The sequence below is a fragment of the Protopterus annectens genome, chromosome 2.part0 (genome assembly GCF_019279795.1).
Source record: "Protopterus annectens isolate FY-2018-M chromosome 2.part0, PAN1.0, whole genome shotgun sequence".
Classification (NCBI taxonomy): domain Eukaryota; kingdom Metazoa; phylum Chordata; order Ceratodontiformes; family Protopteridae; genus Protopterus; species Protopterus annectens.
This window is the reverse complement of record NC_056728.1, coordinates 1,361,387,164-1,361,415,067: the sequence shown is the minus strand read 5'-3', so window position 1 is coordinate 1,361,415,067 and position 27,904 is coordinate 1,361,387,164.

Sequence of the window (27,904 nt, the reverse complement as noted above, 5' to 3'; positions counted from 1 at the left end):
GGAAATAACAGTGGACTGCAAAGTCAAGTAGATGAGGACATTACAAAACAGGTTACAAAGGAAAAAAATATATGCACTTCAACTTTAGTGTCTCCTCATACACAGGAATACCTTCTGGAGGATGACTCCATCTCAGGGGTAGCAGTGTCCACTGTAACTCCTGTGCAAAAGGGTGTCAGGCACAGACATATGTCACAGTTACCTCCAGACACATAAAAAGCATTGGCTGCCTAGTCCACTGCCAAAGAGAGTCAGCTAGAGATAGTGAGAGTACCGCAGGGAATACATGATGATTTTCAGCCCTACATGGAAATGGTAGAGAGGAGGCACAGTGACATGGTCACACTCATCAACTGTTGTAGCATATACAGCAGAAATTTCTACCTCCATGTGTAAACTAGTCAGGACCTAACAGAGTCAAGTTGGAGTTAGTTGTGGATGGGGAAAAGGAAGAGGTACTGTCAGGACATGTGGGGTCATATCACATCCCAATACAGATGTTTCTCATGAAAGTTTAAGAAATAGTAGGAGGGACATAACACAATAGAATTCATGCAAGCTTCATCAGGATTAATCTACTGACAGCATTTTGTTTTCATTTGAGGTCTCAGTAGTGCTGGATTATGGTCAAATGTGGCCCTAGGTAGAGTAATGGAAATGGTCCGGCCCATGCACCAGCCGCCACAACCACACCAGCCACACCAGATCCCTCCTCACACAGCCATTCATGTGTGCCATTACTAGGCTATTTCTCCCCATTTTCCGTGAACACTGTTCAGACCTGTCAGTGTGATACTATTTTCTTCTTTACTTCTACAATATTTCTGATATTTGGATTTAATTTTAAACTTTTATTTTAAGGTTTATAGCACAGACACTGATAAACATTTGCTAAATAAAAATACTGTCTCACATTGAAAACAGACTTAGCATTAATGGTAAACTTCTCTGCCCATGAAACACATTCATTGGTACAGCATTGAAACCCATATTCAAAGAAAATGCATCTGGTCGGTGGTGGATTGTTTACTTTTGGGCATTTTTCAAACCATAGGCCCCTTGCACACATTTTTCAGACTGTGCATGCAATCATAATGTATGTTCTTTGATTCACCTTCTTGACTGTAATAAATTATATTCCTTGTATAATACGTGTGAGTATGTTTTAAATCTGTAGTTTTGAACATTTTTCCAGTAAGCAATGAAACAAAACATATTTACCAAGAATGACAAAACTGCCTATTTTAGAACATTTCAACCATAAAAGGCCAATCAGATAGCTGTCATTACAATCCACCAGTACCAGTCAATATGTACAATCTCTGCAGAAGTAAAAGTCATCTGAATAATTCCACATTAAAAAGATTTGTAACTAATGAAGAGGTTGCTACTAGCAAACAACTTTAGATTATAGTGCTTCATCTACAAATTCAGTGCCTGCTGTCCTTGAAGTATAAATTGCAAATGTTACATAAAAAAAAAAAAATGGTGCGCTGATAATATTGCAATAAGAAATGGAGGACAAACCTATTACAGGTTCATAATTTCAAGTATCTCATCCAAAGGAGGACAAACTCAGGACTGCAGCACTTCATGCCATTCCTTAAACTATAACACAGTATTGGCAATCTATCTACATGGTGTGGGAGTAGAACTCATGGCCTTCTGCATCAGAAGCATGCATGCCACCTGGTGTGCTATTAACACTACTTTCAAATTATCTATTTAGTAGACAAAACAGTTGCACATTGAGAACAGACTTAACATGAGCAGCACTAGACTTCTCTTCCCTTAAATCTCACAATTCCTTGAAAATGCACTGAAGCCCACAATTCCTTGAAAACGTACTGAAGCTCACACTTGAAAATGTACTGAAACTCACAATGCCTTGAAAATGCAGTGAAACTCATAGTATGGTAGTTGGTGTAGAAGATTCAGGCTCTTGTCTCCTATAAATAAGATACAGGTTTCGAGCCTGGTTACATTAACTAATCTGCCATCCCTAACAAAGGCATTGCACACACATACACACCTTATCGATCATGCTTCTGATAACATTCCATAGAAGAAGCAGGATCAGTTGTGTGTTTAAATTCTGCATGCAGACATGGAATAGAACAAGCAGGCAACAGCAGGTGTGTTGATGCAAACAACAGTAGATGTATGTGGATACACAATGAGATGTAAATGCTGGGCATTCTTAAAGATGAATGCCCTTAAAGAAGACATGTACATTTGTCTTAATTTTAAATTAAAAGGTAAATGTTATAGCAGCCCCTCCCAGCCAGCGGGTTCCTAGGTGACTGCCTAGGTCACCTAATGCTGGGTTTTGCTCTGGGTCTTGGTCATGTAACACTGTCAGATCTGTACCTCTAAGATTACCTTCATCTAGCAGGTCACATCATCACAGCAAGTCAGAATCAATTTCAAATATCAGAACTTCCTCAAGACCATGGGCACCATCACCCACACTATCTTTAGGGGACATTGTGCATGACACATTTGATCTTGACTTGTTATAAGTCAGAGTTATCACAACAGGTAATGGCAGCATGTTTCCATACACTAATATTACTGTTTAATGAAAAAGTGAATGTAAGAAAAAATAAATAAATAATAAAAAGTGCATACAATTGCAGTTATACAGGAAAGAATGAAAACGTATGCATACTATGTGCTACAGTAGTAAGAAAATTGTCATCAGAATGTATTTTAGTTGACTAATGTTATTGCTTACAATACAAGAAAAATCAAATGTGGAAATAAAGGGGAAGGGGGATTGGGAAGTTCCAGAGTACAATGTGATCATTCAGTGTTATGAGTATCAGTTGTGATAATTAAAAAAATGAATCCATAAAAATGGGGGTGGGGTGGGGGAAAATGAAAAAATACACACTTTTAAGAACCTAACAGACAGTGGATAAAATGATTATAAGAGTAGCAGTCATCCTGCCATCAGCAGTAGCACTGTTATCCTTTCATTCCCAGTTCAGCACAAATGATGATTGATGTGCGAATTCTGATGACACAAGGGTCAGTGTCTATGGCAGGATGAATTAATCTAATGTGTAGTGCCGTATTACAAAAGTACTTTTTATTCAACAGAATTAAAAGTGGAGAAAACATGTCATAAAACAAATGTCATAGCAGTTTCCTTTCCTGTTATCAGCTCATGAAAAAGCAAAGCTGGAACAAAGCAGCAATACAACTTTAAACTCATACAGTTTGTTTAACCAATTCAGTCAAGTACTGCAATACCAGTTTTATATTATTGAACTTTACAGCAGAAGCAGTACATGCATTTAGTCCTTAAACAAAACTCATTCAGCAAACCAGTGCAAAACGTACTTATTCCTTTTATGATGCCATTTTTATTAACTGCACAGATCTCATTGAACAGTCAGGCATAACTATTATAAACAGCAAATATATATACTGTATGAGTAACTCTAGTGTAGAAAATGTAAAAAAAAATACATATTTAAGGGTAAGAGGGACTGTAACAGTAGGCCCTGCACTATACAGCACAGCCACAAATGGTACTGCATGCATTAATTATAGTCAGATTCAATAACACCTACACTGTGTACACAATCTGTATTTAAGAACATCCCTACCACATTTTTTGTGCTTTCTAGTCATGCAGAAAGATTATACTAAGTGTACACGTAGTCTACAATCTGTGGTAACCTTTAGGAATTCCCCTCAGTACTTAAAGCTAAGAGAAAATCAGTAGGAAAACTAAAATTAGGAAGAAGAAGGTGTGAATTATGCTTGTGTTGTCCGTTCACTCAGAACAGTATACATTTAGTGTAGGCATTTATGAATTCTAGGAAATGTGTTTTTTTATAATGTGGAAACACTAACCCGAATGTCGTGGCCCACATCTGTGATCTAGATGCTGCCTCTTTACCTGCGCATGATGAAGCACTCTGTGTGTGGTCTAAACTGTAACAACTACTTGTTACATTATAGGGTTTCTGCAACTGCATTTGAATGAAGTAGTCTTTGGGTACAACCCACATTTATAGTCCCTTTTGAATTATAGTGCACAGCTGTGCAAGGATCCATGTGTAATACAAAGATTCAAACAAGTGAGTACCGTGAAAAAAAAACACTGCAGAGCACTGTGCAAAATACATAAGTGCATTCAGCAATTAGCTGCACTGTACTTCCGCATTATAAGTTCACACTGCTAATCTAGGTATTTAGTGGAACGCAGTATGTATGTGTGTTTGTGTGTATGTGTGTATATGTATGTTATGTATGTGCGCGGGCTCATATATACATATATATGGGTCTTAGTTGTTACATCGAAAGTACAGTTCATCGAACCATACTTTCGTGGACCCACTTTAGCAAAAGTACATTTTATCGAAAATGCACTTTCGCTAAAGAAAACCAAAAAAAAAAAAACATGTAGTCTGCATGTAACATCAGTTGTACATCAACATGTAGTGTTGATCTACAACTAAGCAAACTCTTCTTGAGATTGTGGTACAGTGGGAATAAGGAAATATTCCCTTTTCCCCACTGTAGTGCGATCTCGGAGTGAGAATATTAAAGGAGGGGGTTGTGGGGGGCTCAGACCCCCACATGGGGGGTGCAGGGGGGTATAATCGTGTTTAGTGTGGTTTTGTTTTTTTTTTTTTATTTTTATTTTTATGCAAAAGTGCATTTTTGATATAATGCATTTTTGCGGAAGTACAGTTTGATGAACCGTATTTTCAATAATACAACGTAGACCCATATATATATATATATATATATATATATATATATATATATATATATAAAAGAGAGGATACACATCAGTGTGTTACCTCATTGTCTCTGGAAGTGTAATGCTAACTGTCATAGTCCCATCCTAACCCCTTTGATGCCATGGTCTCTGTCATAGTACACCACAGGTACAACACTATATTTCTGATCCAAATGATAAACTGCAAAGCAGACTGACACACTTCTAGACTAACAGCTACCAAATTAACTGTTATATTCAATGTTTAATGTTTGGAAGGTAAAGCAGTGCTGAAGAGCTGACTCCCAAGCCATCATAGCCAGCCTGCACAGCGGGTATGACCTGGTGCCTCCTTGCTTGTTTATATACCACATCACTGTAGTGTTGTCTGTAATCACCTGGAAAGGTCCCAGGGACCATAGGTGATTAAAAGATTTTGAAGGATGCATCACAGCCCACACCTCTTTGACACTAATGTGCATTGGTCTGTCTAATTAAAATATGTGAATGCCAGTCAGTCTGCAATGAGCTACGCTTGAAACTACTCACTTTGCAAAGACACTGTTGTGTGTTATCCTGTGTCAGAAATGCCTTTTGCATCAGTTCTATGACTCTTGGAATGAGTAAGGGCTCAAGACCCAGATGACAAAATGCTGCTTGATTTGGAGGATGCGGAGGAACTCTCTTGAAAGTGGTATTTGTATTCAGTGTCAACTGTTTCCCACCTACACTACTTTTAAGAGCCAAGTGTCTGAAAAATGTGTTGATAAAAGGAAATGTACAGAACCTGTGTTTGGTACAGATTTGGAGAGATGAGGCAGGAGGGGTGAAGATGGGGGAATGAACACTGGAAAAGTCATTTTGTAATTGTAGACTGTCCCCTTTTTGGAAAAGATCATTATATCTTGTTGTTCCCCTTCTGCCATCTCTTTTAAGTTCCCTGTTTGGCTTGAGAAATCAGGGATTGTTTGTTTTGTTTCTAAGCTAGACAACAGGATCCGGGAAATTTTTAAGGGAGATGAAGGTTAAAAAAATCTTAGAAATACTCTATAATAATTTCCCTTTCTCATGAAATTGTTTGAGGACCTGAGTAGCAGATGGGTCAGACATAGCTTCCTTAACTAAAGTTGAACTTAAAAGTTCAGACTTCATCTCATCATAAAACTTTTGATTATGTACCCAGCCATACATTCTCAAATCTGCAGCAGTTATCAGTGGCCATAGGCACGGTGCATGTGCAATTATACATACTCCTTAAGGCATGTTTTGATATGAGAGAAATATTAGAAATGATGGAATCTAGATAGGAACTACCTTCAGGGGGAAGTGTAATAGACAATTCTCTCAAACTATCTGCACATAAAAGAGGTCAATTCACCATATTAGTCTGATAGTTAAAAATTCTATGTGGCAAAGGTGGCAGAAGAAGAAGAAAACAGATCTATCAAATACATTTCCTTTTATTCCCCAGTGGAAGGACTGAAGGACACCAAGAGCCTGTTTTTTTTGCTGGAGAAGATGTGGATATGGTTGCAGGGTCAGACCTGGAGCGGTAAAACAGATGCTTGTTAGTTTGAGACACTTAAGCTTATCTGATTTTTTGGGACCCAAAGATTTAGAATCAGGATTGTTGCAGGCAGCATTAAATACATCCCCCAAGGCTGACAATAATGGAGGAATGGAATTAAAATGAAGCATAGCTACTTGTAGCATATTATATCCCCTCAGTTCAGGGACAACATTTATTTGTTAGCTCCTGCTCAAATAAAACACTTCCCAACACCAAACATTTAAATAAAAACCTAACATTTATATAAGCAGTACAATTTCTCACAAAATAGCCCCCAAAATAGCTTAAAGCTAAAAATAGCAGTCCCTGAAAGGAACCTTTTGACATTACAAAGATACTGGATTTCAAAAAGGGAAAATGCCAGTAAAAAGCCCTATTAAAATAAATAGCATTTTAAGGACAATATTCTGTGTGGAAGGTTTCCTCACTGGGGAATTATCTGCCAGACCTGACACTGAGGGAATTTAAATTGTAATAAACTTATACAAAATAAGCCAAAGTATAGCAGGAGATGTGGGAAGGCATGAAGTCATGCTAGGAATAAGCTAAATGCACACTATTCCATAGCTATACGCTCATACAAAATTTGTTACTGGTTAAGCATATACTTAAATCTTCCCAAAGAAGAACAGATGAACACCATTTAATCTGACATATAAAGACTTGTCATTTTCAAAAAGAAGGTAAATACCTTAATTAAGTGATTTGTTTTTAATACTGAAATAATACAGTGCTGAAAATAAATGTAAACTTAAGACACATAATAACATTCATTTCACTTTAATACATATTACAGTATAACATAGTTCTGTATTCATATCTTCGTGGTAAATAGTCACCCATGGAATATTTTAAATAATCATCATGCATTGCAATAAGGCTAATGAAATATCACTTTGAAACAATGTAACCACCCTAAACAAAACACGGCACCTGTAGAACATTTCAGATCCTGCAGTAACTCTGTATCAATAATCAGTTGCTGCCCAAATATTTCACTGACTAATACCCATATTCAGCTATGTGTCCAAGTAAACAGCATCTATCATCACCACCAAGGTTGATTGCACAGTCCCACAGACCCATAAGCATCTTCCTTTTGGTGATCATTCCATATAGGTCTAAGTAAAAGTAGCAGGTCTGTGCTAAGTGAAACATGTGGTGCAACAGCCTAGTCATGTTTATGGTTTGGGACATGTTTAGCATATGCACCTCACTTCCAACACTCACTGCATCCCACATACCATCAATAAGTTATCCACTATCACAGATTTCTGTCTGGGTCATGAACTAGAAGCAAGCCTCTAGTCACTTGCACAGACCTGAAATAGGACTGTGAAAGAGACCATGAGCTGTTAAATGAACACATCAGAGGAACCAAGGCATCTTAGGCATGTAGAAAGCATTATAAATGTGAACTTTCAAATACCAGTACGTTTTTCTGCCTTTTTGGTGCCCATTCTGTAGATTTGTATTCCTACAAATCATTATTTAAAAGAAAGCATCAGTGTAAAGTGACATTAAAAATTATTTATTTATTTGTTTGTTTATTTATTTTACATTTATTTTACATTTGTTGACCAGGTTAGTCCAACTGAGCTGAGTAGCCCATTTTCAGCGGAGACCCGGGGAGAAAAGCTCCACAGTAAAAATACAATTATTATACAGAGAAAATTAGATAATAAGCACTCATTATTATACAATATATACGTACAATGTGACTAAAGTTTTACACAAGTAGATAGCAAAGAGGTTGTGACAAGAGTAAACATAATGCAAATACAAAAATACATTACTGATAACAGCAATATTACAAAATAATTTGTTGTCATTTTGGCATATATTGATCTGTAGAGGAGAAAATGAGAGAAATGGAGAGGAAGAGCGATGGTTAATGGAGGTTAAAGGCTAAGACAAGATTGTAAGTTTAGATAATAGCTCAAAGAAGGACTTTCACCAATAAATTCTAAATACATTTGTAAACCCCCCTAGTCATCTGAAATACAAATCATTTAGAAATCTATCTGTGTATGCATGAAGATGTTGTTGTGTCTTTAGGCTTTTCCAGGTTAGGGGTCGCCACAGCGGAACTCCGGTCCGCTAATGATTGGTAGTTGATTTTTACGTGCCGAATTACCAGCCCTGATGCACAACCTTCAACGAAGGTACACCCATTCACGCATATCTCCATGCAGAAGACGCTCTAGCTGAGAATCGAACAGGACAACGTCTTACTGTGAGGCGACAACGCTACTGCAGCGCTGTTTACTGTGTATGCATGAAGTAATTATGGAAATTTTGATGCTGCAGGATTGTTATTTCCACAGTTAAAGACAATCTTGGGGATTCAGAAATGCTGCATCTGTGATCATGGACATGCTAACACTGTTTATGCTGTATGTGCAATGAGTCCCGAGGTACATTATCAATGCATGTAGCCAGGGCAGAGTATGCAATGAGTAGCTACTTGTCAGTGCTGCAGAATCTGTGTAGCCAGATTGAGGTAGGCTACCTTACACCTGTATTGAGGTATTAACAGCTGTGGTAAACATGGTTCATGCACATGCAAGCAGTGATTAGCGATGTTTTGGTGTAACTTAAAGCAATAAATAGAGAGAAATCTGTACTATGAACAGGAAAATGCCTTTGATGGCTAAGGTGAAGTGCAGAGGTTTCTCCATAACTAACAGAAAGCATGGTGATAGACAAAGACTGTAAACAGATGGTACACCAGAAGAGGGCAGCAAAACACAATGGTGAAGGTAGTATAACACTACTGTAATGTACAATTATGTGAAACCTATTCATGTGACACAGGAAATTAACATGATATACCAATGCACACCACTGCTAATAATATCAGCGTTTGAGCGAATGTCATTAAAAATGAAAATAGGAAATCCTGAGGGGAACTGGCCCATCATCTCAGTTCACATGCATTATATCCTCTTTTTCTTAGAAAGGCATGCCACAGAAACACGCATAGGAAAGGTTTCGATAAAATATGTTCAAGGGAAATATAACATGAAAAAAGAAACACACTTGAAAGGATTTGAGCCTTTGACTTTATCACTGATATTTCCTGAACCAGAGTTTTAGCTAGGCATGCCACAGAGTCACTCACAAAGGCGTCAGAAAAAAGTATTTCACAGAAATGGCATACAAGACTGAAAAATAACATACCACCCTCAGAGGATTACAGCCTGTAGACTGACTGGCATTCCCTTATTTCCTTACTTAGATGACTTACTCATCTTTGCAAAGCATTTTCCCAGATGTCGAGTCATTGCAATGTTCTATTTTTTTTTCTTCTGACCAATCTGGGGATCTAGATGGATGAGTAGAAATCCTACTTTTCCTTATCATACAGGATTGTCTCTCTAGGATGTCTTATATACACACTGCAGCAAAATACCTTTTCACAGAATAAGGTAGATTATTATTGGGAAACTTTCCAGAGCTTCTCACATCAGTCCCAGACCAAGTGTACAGGCAATGAGCACATCACTTCATGAGTACAATGAGACATTATAGTCAGTCTATTAACTTTGCCCTATTTCATAATTGTTTGGGGATGCCCATTGCTGCTCAGGCCATTTGCATGATCACTTGTGGGATCCAATTTGATACATTATGTTGGGGCACCTCCACTGATACCCCCCTCTATCTTTTCAACCTTCACTCCATTTGCTGTCTTCCTAGACTTAAGACTATTTCAGATTAAGCATCAGGAATATATGGTATTACTATGAATTAAAAATTAAACAATATGTTTATTAGTTAGCTTACATTTTGTCATAAGGCATTCTAAAACAGATGTAATCTATTGAATTTCTGGATTATTCCAGATCCAACACTTGCTTAAGTTTCTCTCTGTCTTTCTGGGTATACTTAACTAGCTCAGGTACACTATGAGGCCTGTTCAATTGGCTATTGAGGCTTGTGTCTACATGATGTGTCATCGGGTGCATGCACCCTGGCTTACCTGCAAACATGTTGAAAACTCCTGCAGTACTGTCCAGATCTGCTAAACCTGGGTAAGAGATAGCCACACCCTATCCATTGTCTCTTCCCCACACACAGCTTTTTTTTATGGTTTCTCATTTTCCTATCTCATTTCTTTCCTTTGTTTGTCTCATGCATAACAATTGAAAATATTGCATATACTTTGTATGCTATTTTCTTCACAGAAACAGAAACGATATTGAATATGACCTTGTGTAGCAACATCCATGAATATATACTTAGTCACACTATCTGTGATCTTTTTAGCACTAATCCACAACTATGTGTGGGTATTTTTATTTTATTTATTGACATTTGTTAACCGGATTAGTCCAGCTGGGCCAGAAGCCCATTTTCAGTGAAGTCTCGAGGAGAAAAGCTCCAGATTACAAAATAAGTTTCTTATAAGTATTCACACACAAAAAACATTTACAGCACAAATAGTAATTCATGCTACAGGATAATACACAAGTTAGAGTTAGAAAAAAATAAAAGCATAGATGGGAAAAAAAAAGCAAATGTAAAGTGCATAAGCAAAGATAATTAGTCTAATGTGATAAACAATAGTATACATTCCAGAATTTAAGACTTCATAATGGGTAGAAGGAGTTAGCTAAGTATACATATCTTAGGTACAAGTATTGAAATGGGGGAGACTGTTGCAAAAATTTCAAGTGGTGTGAATATGATATAGGAGAAAAGGGAGTTTAGGTTGGGTCATGGCAGGGGCAAGTCTTGTTGTTGAGAAAATACAGTTTAAATTCTTGGGTCATGGCAGGGGCAAGTCTTGTTGTTGAGAAAATATAGTTTAAGTTCTTTTTTAAAGTGTAGGGGATGAGTGATGGAGCAAATGTACACAGGGAGTTTGTTCCAGGCTTGGGCAAAAGAGTATTTATACAGAGGTTTAAGCTGCATTTTATTTTTTGGATGGTAGATATCTAGAAGTTGCTGGTTAGATTTACATAGGGTCCTAGGTGGGGTGTAGAGGGATATTAGGGAGGATAGTGCAGGGCATGAGGATAGTTTGTGTAGAATAGTATGTAACTGAAACTGTGATAGCAGGAGTTGTTGGAGGAATTCAAGCCATTGAAGGGCATTTAGTGCTAGGCAGTGGTGTGAGTTATAAGGGGAGTTCATAACAAATCGAGCTAATTTGTGGTAAGTTTGTTGAAGTTTGAGCAAGGTAATGGACTGAATATTAGTTAGAATTGGGGAAACATATAAAAGGGAGGGGAGGAGAAGTGCCTGAGCAAGGGAGAGTTTGGCGTTGGAATTTAGGAATTTTTTGTTGCAGTATAGTAAGCCTAGTTTCTGCTTATTACTTTTTTTTGATACATTAAAGTAACCTCCAAGGTTAAACTTAAGTTAATCATAAATGATGACACCAAGGAGTTTTGTGAGAGGTTCAGGTTTTATAATAGTGCTATTGAAGAATGTAATAGTGAAAGTAGATTTGTGATGAGAGAGGGAACGCGGGAGACAGAGCAGGAGTTTTTTTTTTTTTTTTTTAGGGTTAAGGATGAGTAGATTATTGGACAGCCATTTTTCAGTAGATAGACATGTATTTTGGGTTAGGGTAAGAATTTCAGAGATATTGGTGGAGGTGGAGATGAGAGTTGAGTCATCCGCATATTGGATGAGGGAGGATTTTTGGCAGGATGTGTATAGTTCATTAGTAAATATATTAAACAGGAGAGGACCCAGAATGGAACCCTGCAGAACACCAGATGGTACTGGAATAAAGGGAGAGAAGGATGATTGCCATCTGACAGATTGCTGCTTACAGAAGAGAGAGCTAAAAAACAGTCTAGGGATGTAGCAGATAGGTTGAGATTAGTCAGTTTGGTAAGCAGTATAGAGTGAGAGACTGTATCAAAAGCTTTGGATAGGTCAAGAAAGAAACAGGATATGAGTTAGTTGTTGTCACAGATTTCAGAAATAACATGGGTAAATGATAGGAGGGCTGTAATTGTACTATGGTTAGGCCGGAAGCCATGCTGAGTAGGAGTAAGATAGTTATGCTGGAGGAGATAGGTGAGAAGCTGTGAATGAATGCATTTTTCGAGTATCTTGGAAAGAAGGGATAGGATAGCAATGGGTCTGAAGTTAGATGGGTCGGTTAAGTTTCCTCCTTTATGGAGGGGGATTGTGAAAAAGGCTTTCCAAATGAGGCATGGACAGTGGCTTCTTGAATTGACCTATTGATGAGAATGGATACAGGATAGGCTATAGATTCAGCAGCTAGTTTGAGGAAGGTAGAAGGGTGATTGTCTGTGGAGGGAGAGCAGGGTTTCAGCTCCTGAGGAAGAGTTTTAATGTAAGATGTGGGTACAGGTTGAAAGGAGAAAGGGTTACTATTGAATGGGTTTGGGAGAGAGGGAGTATGTATAGGGTTAGAGCTGGAAGGAATGAGTTTTTGGACTTTTTCAATGAAGTGGGTATATCAGGATTTACCCACAGTTGGTGTGGTTTGATCATAAAGGTAAAGCCTAAGTGATTAAGGAAAGCCAATCAGGGATGCATCCCAATATACCCACACCCAGGAGTGGATTATTGCTATTATGCAATGATGCTATTTTAAAAAGAAACTGCTTACCTTTTTAAATAATGCCATTGTATAAATGTACTTTAGTGTTCTACAGCTTCTTTCTTTTGGTTGATGTGTGAAACACATACTGCACAAGCGGGCAGCATTTACTTGCCAAAGTCTGAATAATACATGTTTATCGTAGGTGGTTCTGTTGTTGTTTTATTTTTTTTAAACAGGTGTCAAGGTACCGTTTTCTTGGAGTTATTTCTGTTGCTAGCATCCCAACCCATCACTTATGTTTTCTTTTAAATTAAGAAATGTGAAATGTCTGTGCCTGCAGAGTGCTTTGCTACCCAAACTCATGTTGGGCAGGTAGCATTCACAGCAGCAAAGCTTAGATAACTATAGGCTGAAAAAGTAAATATCCCCGCAGCAAGTTACTGAACTCTGTTCTGTGAATAACTCTGGATTTACCACAAGCACGCTGATTGGTCTGTCCAATCAGAGTGCATGTTAATGAATACTAATATCTATTTATGGTATAATCTGCTCTCTTTCTCCTTTTTGTATATTGTAAGATATGTAATATTTCTACTTGCTGTTGTTTTCAGAGATTCATTGTTTTTCTCTCTTACCACTTTGCACTTAATGGGAGCTTTTCTTCTATACCTCTATGGCTCAGTCAGACCATCCTGATTAAAAAAAAAGCAAATAAAGAAAAACATTATAGTTATGACACTGTACAGATACTCTTCTAGTGCATTTTACTGACTGAATTATTGTATCCTATCTTCTTAAGATTATGTTCACTTATGCTACATGCTATCCTGATTTACGCTTCCCTGCATGCATATACATTACCACTGCTGCACTGATACTGATGAAAGTTTATTGTTTCTTTGGTTGTAGTTCTCCTGTGTTGATCCTGAAAATGGTCTAAGATGATCAGTGATCTACTTTGGTTAATAAACTTAAAATAAATATCTTTGTACGTTAAGTACCCTACACACTCCAGTATCTTTGGGAGGTGCTTTAGACAACATCTAACAGACCATCCTACTGAGAAATGTGAAACCTGGTAAACTTTTCTGGCTCATCATAATCCCCAGCTCTCATCTTCTGCTCTAGATGTCTTTGGATGTCATGAAGTATTGGACAAATGAGTTAGTGGGTCTACATTTCATAGTTGTGGGAACACTGCAGGGCAAGAAAGAGTATGAATTATTTCTAACCTCCATTTTAGATTCTCATCTTGTATTACCCGTGACCTCTGTTTTCTTCAGGAGTCCAACAGTGCTAGTCTTAGAAACAGAGATCAAAACTTTATCAGGAAATAAATAAAACAAGATAGAGGGATAGATACCTCACCCAGCACCTCCCCTTGCTCCAGAATAGGATCCTATATCATGTCTACCAATGGGACTCCTTGCCATTTTTCAAACATAGCTTGGACAACTGAGTGGATACCCTTAAATTTGCCCAGTGAGTTACAGGTCTTACCCTCCTTGTAAGGGGAGGAAGACCCTAAGGGTGGTTGTTGACAAGGAATGCATAGCCTCTAGTCAAATTGCCTTGCATATTCTATGATCATAAGTTCAAATGCAGGTTAGACTCTGGCCCTGAGTGAGATCATGCCTTCACTCAGAAATGCCCATTTACAAAGAGAAGATCATTGGCTTTAACAGCTAAAAAACTGATTTCATTCTAGGGGAGTCCCGTATGTGTTATTTTGGGATGAGATGATTGATAGCCCAACTTACTTTGCCAAAGATGTTCTGTACCTTTCTTTCCTTAGATTCTGCATAATGGCCTAATAACTTGCTGTCCTCATTGGGCTTTTTCTATCAAAGTCCAACTTCAGGACATTTTGACATAAAAGAAAGGTTTACAGTAAATTCCAATCTGGACACACCATAGTTGTCTTACTCAGTGTCAGATGTCTTAACAATAAGCAGCCAGATCTCAAGACTCTCCTACAACTTGACCACATCTGTATCAGTGCTGTAACAGAGACATTGTTTCAATGCAAAGGTAGCACTCCCTTATTACTGAGTTTCAGTGTGCCTGCCACGCATTCAGAATTGCTGGAAACTGCAGCTATTTTTCAAAGACTCAGTTATCTCTAGACAAATTCCCCATGATTCACAACTTCAAATTATCCAAAACAAGACAGACTATTAATTCATAACCGACTATAGTTCACCTTCCAATTTTTAAATCTGGTTACTAAACTACCTAGAAGTAAAATAAAATACTTGTTAATTTCAAATATTCATCAATTTGCTGGAGCACCTCTAGCTGTGGAACTTTAATGACTGCAGTGTGAATCTGACACTAAATTATCTGGAGGCATATAATATATTGGTATATTAATATATTTAGCATCAGAGTCAGTAATACCATTGTGAATTTGGTCAGGTACATGCAAATATTTCTAGACTTAGTAAAAGTTAACTACCTTGTACAAATAATCAAACAGCTCACTCTGAGTCAAAATCTTCTTAACCTTGATGTCACTAACATTATACTACTTGCACTATTCCTGTGGTATCGTCATCAATGGTGAAATTCAATCACAAATCAGTAATTTTCTCTTTGAGGGAATTTAAGCCAACCACAATAAGCACCTCTAAATTCAAGGACTTTAAAAAGACAGACCTATTAAATCCATACAGTGAGATCCCAAAATTCAACTAAAATATTTTCATCCCCTCCATAACCTGAGCTGTTACTTATGCTGATGAATTTTATTTTCATCAGACAAACAGTCTGGACCAAGCACTTCCAGTCAGAACCAAATATACTAGGGAACATAAAAATAAACCACCTTGTTGGAATGCCAACACTAATATGCTATACAATAAAATAAAACATTATAATAAATCACAATCTGCCAACAAAGGTTCATAGGTATTAACTAGGCTATTGATCCATGAGAATCTTGAGAAGACTAGCCACATATTCTTATGAAGGTTTTAGTCCTTACATTTTAAGTATGAATAACCCAGAGATGCATAAAATGTCTACATGTTGTCTCTGTCTGTGAGGGACAAGAGTACTAAACCAGATAAGAATTTGTGATTACCCATCTATTCATCCAGAATATATTTAAATGCTGTAAAAGAAATCATTTCCTTTATGTAGAGAGGATGACAATTCCAAAGAAGTGGTATTCTCTGTGATACACACCTATCCCTCCAACATGTTCTATTTATGTTGCAAATAGATTGAGATCTCCTGAGTGGGTGTTTATGCCCTCGTTGGTTTTGTAACTGTACAGTAGTTCTGACAGGAAGGGGCCTATTGAGGCTCTGTATGTGAGGCAGAGATTGCTCCTGCATTACACTGAGAAGAGGGAAAAGCTTTAAGACAACTAACATATTTTTTTTCTCTTAGTAAGAAAGAGCTGTGAGCATTCAAGTTGAGCTAAATGTTTGATCAGGTGCATACAGCAGGGGGCATGTGATGTGATTGATGAGTGTAGAATACAATGGAATGGTCAAATCCCTGGACCTGGACTCCTTACCCTTAGTAATAAACTGTACAATGAAAAATTATTTTCTTACAACAGTGGATACATGGTAGTTGAAGGACAGTTTGTTACCTACATAGGTTCCCAGGTCCCTAACTACTGGATCTGTTTTCAAGGGTGTGTTCTCAGTGTGAAAGTTACAAGTGTCTTCTTGCTTACTGAGGGATACTGTTGTACATTTCTTGGCATTCAGTTTTAGACCATGTCTTTGTTAATGGCTGTTGGTTTGGGAATATCCCTCTTGGAGGATCTTGGTGTCGTCTGGTGAGTTTATAATGGCACAAAGTTTTACAGTTATCTTCAAACTTAGTCAGCCATAAATCCTTAACAGCAGCTTTGGCCTCTGAGAAGAGGAATGGCCCAAGGACTGACCCTATGGTACATCGCTAGTAAGAGGGTCTTTTGGAGGAGATAGTCACCCTACCCTAATTTCTTGGTTTCTGAGACAGTTTGCTATTCAATGACTTACACAGGGATTAGCATTTAGCTGGGATAGATTATCTACTAAACCTGACTATGGAATAGTGTTGAATGTCTTTGCAAGATCTAGATATGCATAGTGTGCTGATTTGCCCTCAACCATTGCTTCAGTAACTATTTCAAAGACGTCAGTCAGGTTAAGTACACAGGATCTGTCCTAGAAAAATCTGAAATGGGTTGATTTGAGAGTTTGTATGTTACTTATTTTCATTTTTATTAATTCCATAATTATCCTTTCAATAGACTTATGGATGAGGCTGTTCAGACTTATGGGTCAATAATTTCCCAGATTGCTGAGCCCCTACCTTTGTGCAAAGGGATGTCAGTATTTATCTTCCATCCAACCAGAACAACATCTGTTTGGAAACTGACATTGACTAGCCTCTGCAGTGGGTCTGACACATCCTGTTTCAGACTAGCCTGTAAACTGCTTGGTACATTAGCTGGCCCCATAAAAGCAGTGTTCTATGCCTTGGATATTGCCTTGAGGACATGTTCATGGGAGATTTAATAGGGTGTAGATACAGGTATGAGATCTCAGAATGTCAAAGGGGAAAGGGGTGAAGATAGAGATAGTTTATCTCCAATGTTATATCATCTATCATTAGCTCTTTGCAGTGTTGAGTATAGTTTCTATAGTTTCTAAAATAGTTAAAGCTTGCAGTCATACTTTACCTGGATGGCTATTTTTACCTCATATTTGTCTTTGGTTTATTTGATGAGGGCCCAGAGTTCCCTGATAAGTTTAGCAAGACTTTTTTTTACATCTCGAGAGATACATTTATTTCTATGTGCAATTTTTTGTTTACTTTTATTATAGAATCTGTTTATATTTGGATTCTACCATTGCGGCTTGTGTTTCAAATTTTCATTGTATCTACTTTGCAGAGTGACATATAAATCTATGTAGCTATTCGCTTGTGCACAGAATTTGGTGGTAAAGAATTCTGCATAAGCAGTGTGGTCATAAAGTTATAAGGTGATGTTGAATTTAGCCTGGTCATCACTCAGTTTTAGAAGCTTAGTTTTGGCATGATCTCTGAATACCAAGGTAATGGAAGATGCTCCTGACTTCATCTTTAAGGTGAATGTGACTGATCTATAGTTCAAGCTGACCTGGGACAGAGTTACAACTGGTAGGTAGCAGAACTGCCCCATATTGGTGAGGACCAAGTCTAAGATTTTTATCAGCCCAGTAGGTTACTGACTAACTGGTCCAGACAGTTAAACTCTCTCAAAAAGATTAGCAAAAATCTGAACTTTACCATCAAGAAAAATCAAAGCAGAACACTGAACTAGCATGTAAGCCAAGGATGATTATATATCCTCCTTTAACTACATTAGATGACTAAGAAATAAGTCTCAGCAATGCCTGAATTAATTTATAACAGTATTACCAACTCTGACCCAAATTATATTCTTATATATATCCAGATAATTTAGTGCCAGATTCACACCACAGTCAATAAAGTTCTACAGATTTCAGAGCCCTAATGGCACTATCCAGAATACTACCCCACGGGCCCTGACAATACACCTGATTGCTCAGTTAGGAGTGCAAAAAATGCTCTCCACGAAACCTTCCTAAAGCTATTCAACTTAGGCACAGCCACTTGGTATGTTCCTGAGGTATGGAACACAACAGTCATTATGCCAGGGGGCCACAACTCAGATCCCAGGGCCTCATTTGACCTTACCATTGGCCTAACAAATGTAATTTTAAAAGCCATGGAATGTATCACAACTGACTTCCTAAGATCCAATATGAAAACAAAAATGTTTCTGCTCTATTTCTGCAACACTGTGGTTTAGTCAGTGGTAGATCATGACTGCTTAACATAGTAAACTTCTTGAAGAAAGTCGCTGAACCTGTAAATTGTGGCTATGCAGATCATATAGTGTACCTGGATATGGCCAAGGCCTTTGACACTATCCACCATGCTACAATTGTAAATAAACTTAAATGCCTAAATATAGACTTCTGTGCTGTATGGTAGATAGATAACAGGCTGATAGATAGAACCCACCTAGTTAAAGTAGCAGGTGCCACTTCAGAAAGGGAAAAAAGTTATCACGACATTCCTCAGGGTTTAGAACTGGGACCCTTCTGTTCGACATCTGCTTCTTGGCTCTTCAAACCATTAACACAGATGCATGACTAGCTAAACTTGCTGATGAGTAAAAGTTGTGTGTTGCTGTTTACTTAGCATCTAATACCGTGTTACTTCAACTCAAGCTAAACCATCAATAGCTCTTCGTGTAGAAAAAAAAATTCCTGTCATGCCTCCTCAGCCTCTACTTTCTGCCTTCAAATAGTATCCCATTGTTTATAACATCTCATTCTTTTTTGAAAGATGTTACTGTGACTTAATGTATTTTTCTAGAAAACTACACATTAACTTGAGCTGGTTTCTATTCGTACTGTTTCTGGCTAGATCTTGCACCATTTTGGATAGCCTGCTATAAACTTTTTCTACAGCCAGATCCTTACAAAAATGTCTCCAGAATTGTGCACATTACCAAAGTTGAAGTCTGAAAGACTTCAAGAACATCTTCCAAAACCAGTAAGAGGTGGCTATTCACTTTTTCATGTCAAGCACTTTTTCATGGAAAATCTTAATCAAAGCAAAATGAAGGTAAAATTCACAAAGTGCATGTATGTTCTAAAGCATACACCTATCAGCTTTAAACTCAGTCTCTTGTTGAGACTGCATGATAGATTTAACAGCATGTTTCGCAGACCATGCCATTCCTACCAGTGAAGAATACAGAAAGAGTTGGCCTGCTCACTGTTCAGATGCCCTGTATGAGGCATTTATGCTAAAACATGTGAATGTATACAACCAGCCCCCATGTCACCAAATGCTTTGTTTCAATTAAACACCAAAATTGATTCACAGTTGTATAACTGTATTTATCATGTTTCATTTCATAGGTTCATATGTTCATATAGTTGCTAGGCTATTGACCCGAAAGTCTTTATAAGCCTAGCCACATGTATCCAATATAATGCTAGAAAAACTCAATATAAAGGATCTTGCCTAAATTTGAGATCTTAGTTAGCAACGACTGCCCATATCTATGACGGTCATAGGTGAAATCCCTAGGAGGAATTTGCAGATTCCAATCCAGTCATCCAGGCTATGCTTAAACAGGGTCATAGACAGGCTCTGCTTGATGTGAATTGGTAGCCTATTCCAGAGGAGTGGCAACCTCTAAGAGACATATGTCTCTCCAGCAGGTCCTATGTCACAGGCCAGGCTAAGGTCTCTGGAGTGGGTGACCCTTGTCCCATATGACTTGCAGATGCACAGCATTTCCATTAGGTATAGACTGGAGATTGCTCTGTAGGCCAGGTACAAGTCTCCTCTAAGTAGTCTGCACGCTACTGAGTACAGTAACAGTGACTTCAGTCTGTCAATGCATGACATGTGCTGGAGTCCCTGAACTTTCTTGGCTAGAAATCTCTGAGGTCTCTCAAGTTGCTGCAGGTGCCTGGTAAGGTAGATACCAAAGGGAGCATTGTACTCAATTACTGGTCTGATGAGGGTTGAGTACAGAGGAGTTATGACCTCTTTCACTCTTGAGACAATGCCTTTGCTAATGAGGCGTGTGATGTAGAATGCCTTCCTTACCATATTAGACACATGGTAGTCAAAGTTTAGGCTACAGTCAACTTGCATTCCAAAGTCTCTCACTACTGAGTTGTTACTTAGGGTATTATTATTTATATGATAGTCTTCAGGGATATCGTTTTTACTGAAGGGGATGATAATGCATTTTTTGGCAATGAGTTTGAGTCCATGGCTTTGCCACCAATCATTGGTTTGTGTAAGTCCTTCTTGAAGTATATTGACATCATCTGGGGATTCAATGATTGCATCTAATTTGCAGTCATCAGCAAACATAGTCAGCCACAGCCCCTCTGTTTTGGACTGAACTTCTGAGAAGTATATTCCAAACAATAGCAGGCCCAGAACTGACCGATGTGGAACTCCACTGGTGACAGGTCTGCTGGTTGAGGTAAAGTCCCCAACATTGACTTCCACTTGCGACAAGTCTGCTGGTTGAGGTAAAGTCCCCAACGTTTACTGAATGTGATCTGTTGATGAGCCATTTAGCAAGCCACCTGATGACATAAGAGTTGATATTCAACTGGGAGAGTTTATTAATGATGCCCAAATGTGGAATTGTGTTGAAGGCCTTGGCAAAGTCAGGGTAGGCTGTATGCACAGATTTGCTTTTGTCTATGGCTCTGGTGATGTTTTTGAAGAAGTCCACCAGATTTAATAGGCATGACCTGCCTTTGACAAAACCAAACTGTGTTGAATCAAGGGTTTGGAGATCACCTATATCCTTATTTATAAGGTCCATGATGATTTGTTCCATGGCCTTAGAAATAAGGCTGGTTAAGCATATGGGTCTGTAATTGTCAGGGTCTGTTGTTGTATCCCCTTTATGAAGGGGGATTACAGTTGCTGTTTTTCATTCAGCAGGGACAAAACCAGTACTCAGGCTGTGGTTGAAGAGAGTCCCTAATGGAGTTGCTAACTCATGTTTTAGACCACTTAAAATGCAACCTGGGATGCCACAGAGGCTGTGCTTTTGGCCTTGGAGAGAGCATTAATGGCTAGCTCTTTGGAGATGCAAGGTGGGGGAAATGAAGAGGGAATGCTTGTGGAATGTTTGGAGGGGACAGGGGGGTTTAATTTTCACCAAAACTGTCAGCTAACAGATTAGCTGTTTTCACAGGATCAGTGTGTGGTCCAGTGGTTAGCAATGTTGCCTCACAGCAAGAGATTCTCTGGTTTGATTCTCAGCTGGGGTTCCTTCTGTGTGGAGTCTGCATGTCCTCCCTGCAGTCATGTGGGTTTCCTCTGGGTGCTCTGGTTTCCTCCCACATTTCAAAGACATGCAGTAGGTAGACTGGACACTCCAAATTAGCTGTAGGTGTTAGTCAGTTGTACAAATAAACTACTGTAGCAGGGTAGGCCATCCAGCAGTGTAAACCGTGGTTTCAGATGATTGTCACTGTTGAAGTGACACCTGGACCCCATATACAAAATGGTAAAAGTTGGCTTGAGATGATTGTCCTTGTTGATGTGACACCCCAACCCCATATGCAAAATGGGAAAAGGGGTTGAGGATGAATGGAGTGTGCGATGCCATTCACAGCTAGTTCATCACACGTTTTGAACCTACATTTTAGGTTATGGATATAGCTGAAGAATGCTTTATGGTTATCCTTAGCTGTGGTTGCTACATTTTGTATTTCAAAGTTGCCCTTAGAGGATTTTACAAGTTGTTATATTTGTTTGTTCAAACAGAGGAGGGTGTTCTTCTAGTGCTGGGACCTCTCTTTTTGTCTTAGACATCAACTTTTTCCTCTTGTTGTATAACTTATTAATGCTAGATGTCCACTAGGGACGTTTGTTTTTTCTTGAGGATCTTGTTTTGAGCCTATCAGGTACACCTGTATCAATACATTTGTACAGGGCATTTGTGTATACCTTAGTATAGTTATTAATGTTATCTGTGGGAACAGGAGCTTGGAAATTATTTATGCTATCCCTTAGGAGGGTATAATTAGCTTTGGTGAAATTTTTTAGCCTGATTTCACCTAAGAGGGATTCAGGTGTTATAGCTTCTTCAAATGTGACTGATTTGTAATCAGACTTAAGCAGTGAGGGTCCTATAACTGTGGTGGTGCTACAGTCACCCATGTTGGTGAGGACCAGGTTTAGAATGTTTGATCCTCTTGTGGGGTTGCATACTATTTGTTATAGGGCATTAGTGTTAACAAAGTCCAGGACCCTTTATGCAAGTATGTTGGTACTCATAGAACTTATCCAGTCAAGGGAGGGAAAGTTAAAACTGCTCATGACTAGAGTGTTTGGTTGTAATTTGATTGACTCAAGTAGGTCCAAATAAGTAGAGTGGGTATCTTAGTTCATTGAAGGGGGCCTATAACTAATGTTAACTTGAAGGGGGCTCTTACCCATAGTTAGTTGAACTTGGAGTAACTCCATGGAGTTTTCCTGTCTAACCAATCTGGTGTGTTTATCTTTGATGAAGATAGATACTCCTCTTCCTTTGGTTCTCACATTTTCATTTTGCAGTCTAAAAGTGTGGAAGGCATCGTAGCCTTGCAAGGCTGGGGTACTCTCTGTGGCCCTAAAGTAAGGTTCAGTGACTGCACAGATGTCAACATCCTCCACGGAGAGGAGTGCTTCCAGAGACTGCAGTTTCTGATTTAAACTCCTAGCATTTAGCAGTATAACCCTTAATTTATTCATGAACGATATTTTCACATCAGTACTTTTGTTCTTGAGACCTTGCCTAAAAAAGGCACCATGGGGAGGCAAGTGCCTTAGCCAGTAACCAAAATTCTAGAGTTGACAGGTGAAGACCATCTTGGGAAAAGCAACATGGTCTATCAACCATGTCATCCCAGGCTGACAGGAACTGGATCCCCTTAGAAGGACACCAGAAACTAAACCAATTGTTGAATTCAATTATTTTTTGTTTATATTGTGGTATCATCCTAGGTGAGGGTAGAATGCTGTTCAAGGCTAGGGACATACCTGCCTAGGACACATATTCAGAGAGCTCAATCATGTCTCTCTTCATATAGTCCAGTGAGGTACATCTCAAGTCATTCACACAAACATGAACTATGACGGAGTCATAAAGGTGCTTATTGTTGAGAGACTTGAGTGCATGTGCGATCTGATGGATTCTGGCACCCAATAGACAGCTGACCCTAACTTTCACCTTGTCCAGCCTAGTGAGTGGGACATCTGTGTGTCTCACAGTGGAGTCACCTATGACTACAAAATTAGGTTTAGATGTGCTTTGCCTTAGTGGTTTATTTCATGAGACACTGGTGTTTGTGCTTTCATGTGCATTGAGTGTTATAGGTGCTGTATTAGGTGTAGTATGTTTGTGTTTTGAAGGTCTCTGGTGTTTAGGGAGATTTCTGGTGAGTACCTCCGCGTATGATGGTTTGGTGTATGTGTTCATTGCATGGTTTTCATAGGAGCTGTACTATGTGGGCTGACAACCTGTTCAGTATTACTGTTCTGTGTGTGACAGAGCAAGGATTCCGGATTCTTAGTATAGAGTCATCTCTCACAAATTGTACTTGGGTAATTTAGGAGTAGATGGTTGTCAGTGTACATGAGGCAGTTGCTACACTGCCTCAGGTTACCCATGTCAGTAAGGCTGGAAGGAGAAATGGAGGGAAACTGACCATCCATAATGCTAGCTTAAATCCTATTTTCGCAGTGGGGAGAGAAAATGGAGGAATGTGGTATAACTGGTTGCTCTAAATAGGGTCTATACTAATGGGGGGGTCTCTATAAAGGGTCTATACTAACCGTGGGACTCTATGGAGAGTGTATCCTGTAGAGGATTATATACTGGAGAGATTTGCTTATATGCAAACATGCGAACCGTGTTTGTGCAAGACTTTTATACCAGCAGGATAAAAGGCTTTTTTAAAGTTAAACCCTCAGCCCAATCAGATAAAAACACAAAAAGCTATCAACCAGTAGTTCCCACCTTGGATGGGTTGAATTTAGCTCCCTGCTCCAACCAGAGTGCAAAAGAACCCTCCCAATGTAAAACCAACTGGCTTTGAGCTAAAGTTCAGTAACAAATGCTTTAGAACAGAAGTAATAATTCCTGCAAAACCAGGAATCGTACGCAACACACAAAAACTTTGCAAAACAGATGGAGTTTCTATAACAAGTGCATGCTGAAAAACAGTGATAAACTGATACACTGTCAAGGTAAAATATACCAGTTGCAATTTTACAGCTCATTGTAATATTTAGGGAAAATCTACTGATTATTTCCCACTAAAACGGATTTGTCATTTTAATGTTTTTAAACAATTTAACTATCCAAATTCAGATGCTTCTGTGAAAAAAAAGGTGACATGGTGACTCTGTCAAGAGAGATGGAAGATATCCCTGCAAGTCATTCATTCTGTCTGTCACACAAAGAGTTCCTTACAGGTCTATTTTTATGAAGGTGGGACAAAATGGCCCAGATGACCATAGACAGGGTGTCACTTGAACAGTGACAATCATCTAGAACCAAATGTTAACCCCAGTTTAGTAACAGCCATGTTACTGAAAACAAGTTAATTACACAGATATAAAACAAGTTGGTACTGTAAAAATGTGAGGTGCATGTTGTATGGCTGTTCCTTAAAGTAAGAATGCTTCTGGAAGGATTATATGACTTAATCTGCACATAGCAAGATATAAAACAAATATGTTGCAAAACTAGTGTAGTATGTATATGCTGTTTGCACCAAAGATAAGCTGTTTACAAGAATGCTACCAACTATTAATCCACTACTGTACTCAAACATGCAAGTGGGGCATGCTCACTAGTAAACATGAAGCCCTGAAATAATGCCTGCTACCCATTCAAACCAATTAAAAACTGAATGCATGTGAGTGGCTGTCCCTAACCCAGGAGATCTCTTTATGAATGCACACAGAAAAGCCGAGGTGCACATATAAGACTTGTGGGAATATTTCTGTACACATCTAGCAAATAAAATACCACTTCATGCGATTCAAGTAGTGGCTGAATAGTTTAGAAAAGAAAGGCATTGCCAAACTAGATGAGATCTACTAAAAAGGCAGATAATAACTTAGACAAGCAACCATGCAAGGCATTGCCTTTCAAATGGAATTATTAAAGGGGAAATTCAATAAAGCCTACATGGATTAATTGCCCATGCATGCATAGTTGCACGGAGCTTACACAGAAGTAAGGAGCTGTGCAATCCAGTAAAGGGAGCTGAGGGGAGTGCAAGAGTGTGTGAACACAGAAGTGTCCGTGGCATGCAAATCACCTCATAAGCAGGTGAATTGCATGCAAATGAGGGTGCTGGAGTGATCCAGCAAGCAGATAGTTAGTCTTACAGACCCTGTGTTGGTGTCTGAAGTGTACATGGAAAATTTCTGTGTACATGAAATTAAAAGTGAATAGGGGCTGTAACAGGCAAGTTAGAATGTCAGAAATAGCATAGCAGACACAGATATGTGCAAAACCATGCCCTGTGTGTCCAAAAAATAATGGGAAATAATTTAAAATAATTTTTTTAATAAAATGACTATATGGCAAGCACAAAGGAAACCAAAGAAACTATACAGTCCAAACAAGCACCCAAATAAGAGATGGAACGCTGAGGAACGATGTAAAATTAATCAAAATAATTTATTAACGCTGTCACTACAATTCTGCGTTTTTGTATAAAACACTTCTTCAGATAAATTAAATAGTGCAAATGCTGTTTAAATACTATGATGAAAATCATATACCAAACCTCATTGGATAGCCAGTAATATTTAAAATGATATTTCCGTTTTCAAAATTTTCAAGAATATAAATGAATAAATAATCAATATTATCACCCTAAAATCTTCTGTAAAAAACTAATAATGCATATATATATTTTTTGTAACAAACTTGAATTGATTAAAAAGTAATTAAAAAATTAATTAAAAAAAAAATTAATTAAAATATATATATATATATATATATATATATATATATATATATATATATATATATATATATATATATATATATATATATTGCTCATGTTGAAGGAAATGAATGATGTACCAATGCCCTCTAGTGGCACATGATAAAATGACATTAATAATTATTACAATTTAGCTGATCTAAGTTTTAAAACAGACATTTCATTTAAACCGGGATTCTGTTGGCCTCTAAAGTAATTTGCCAAAACAGTTCCCTGTATTCCAGTTTTGCCTCCCACATACCTCCCCGTATTTCCCTAGGAACAATTTCAAGAACAAAAAAAGAAAAAATAGATTGCGGACAGGTCATCTTATGGCGAAATAATGCATTTCTAGAATTGGCCTTATTTATCTCATAATAATGTTCGTAAATCCTCATCCTAAGTTTCCATTCTGTCTTCCCAATGTAAAATGAATTACAAACTTTGCATGTAGCTAAATAAACTAAACCTGAACTATTACAATTTGCATGCACCTTATTCGTGATATGCTTATTCGTACTAGGAATTTCAATAGAAGAAGCATTCACTATGAAGTTACATTGGGAACACATCCCACACTTATATGTTCCGTATTTTAAACGGTTACTTGTGTTTGCTTTTCTACTTCCAAATTCAAACGTTCTTAAAATTCAAATCCCGTCTATATATAAAATGTAAAGGCCCTAACACTTTAGGATCAATATCAGAAATTTGTTGAAATCTATCCCATTCCATGTTCACTATTCTTTTTATAATATTAGAGTCTCCATTATAATCAAGAATGTATGTCCCTTTAGGGTCCTTGTCATCTTTTCTTGGAATTGAATCTTCGGTTATAGGAAGGTTAACCAGGTCTGTTCCCAAAATAGGTCCAAACCTACCTTTTCTACCTTCAAAAACCTCTCTTTCTATCTGGCATATTAGGTCTGTTGGATAACCCCTACTTTTGAACATTTCACAGACCTTTTCACTTTCGACCATAATATCTATGTCATTTGATGTCATCCGACTAATCCTTACCAGTTGACCTTTAATAAGATTTTTCTTCTGAAAGTAAGGGTGGCCATTATTAAAATGCAAATAAGAATTAGAAAAAGTTTGTTTCCTAAAAATTTTTGAACTAAAACTACCCATTTCCTTTGAAACACTAATATCCAAAAAATTTTAAGTTTTATGGTCAATATTATATGTGAAATCCAAAAAATGTGTAGTGGTCTTAATATAATTCAAAAATTCAATGAATTTTTGTTCTGTATCAGTCCATAATATACATATGTCATCCAGAAAATGTTTGTATAGTGTCCAACAACCTTTGAATTCACTATTTAGAATGAATTGATCTTCCCACCAAGAAAGTACAATGTTGGCAAATGTAGGAGCGCATCCTGCTCCCATTGCCACCCCTTTGATCTGTTTATAAAATTCTCCCTCAAAATACATAAAATTGTTGTTTAAAACTATTTCCATGAATAAAAGAATATTATTAAAATCCATGT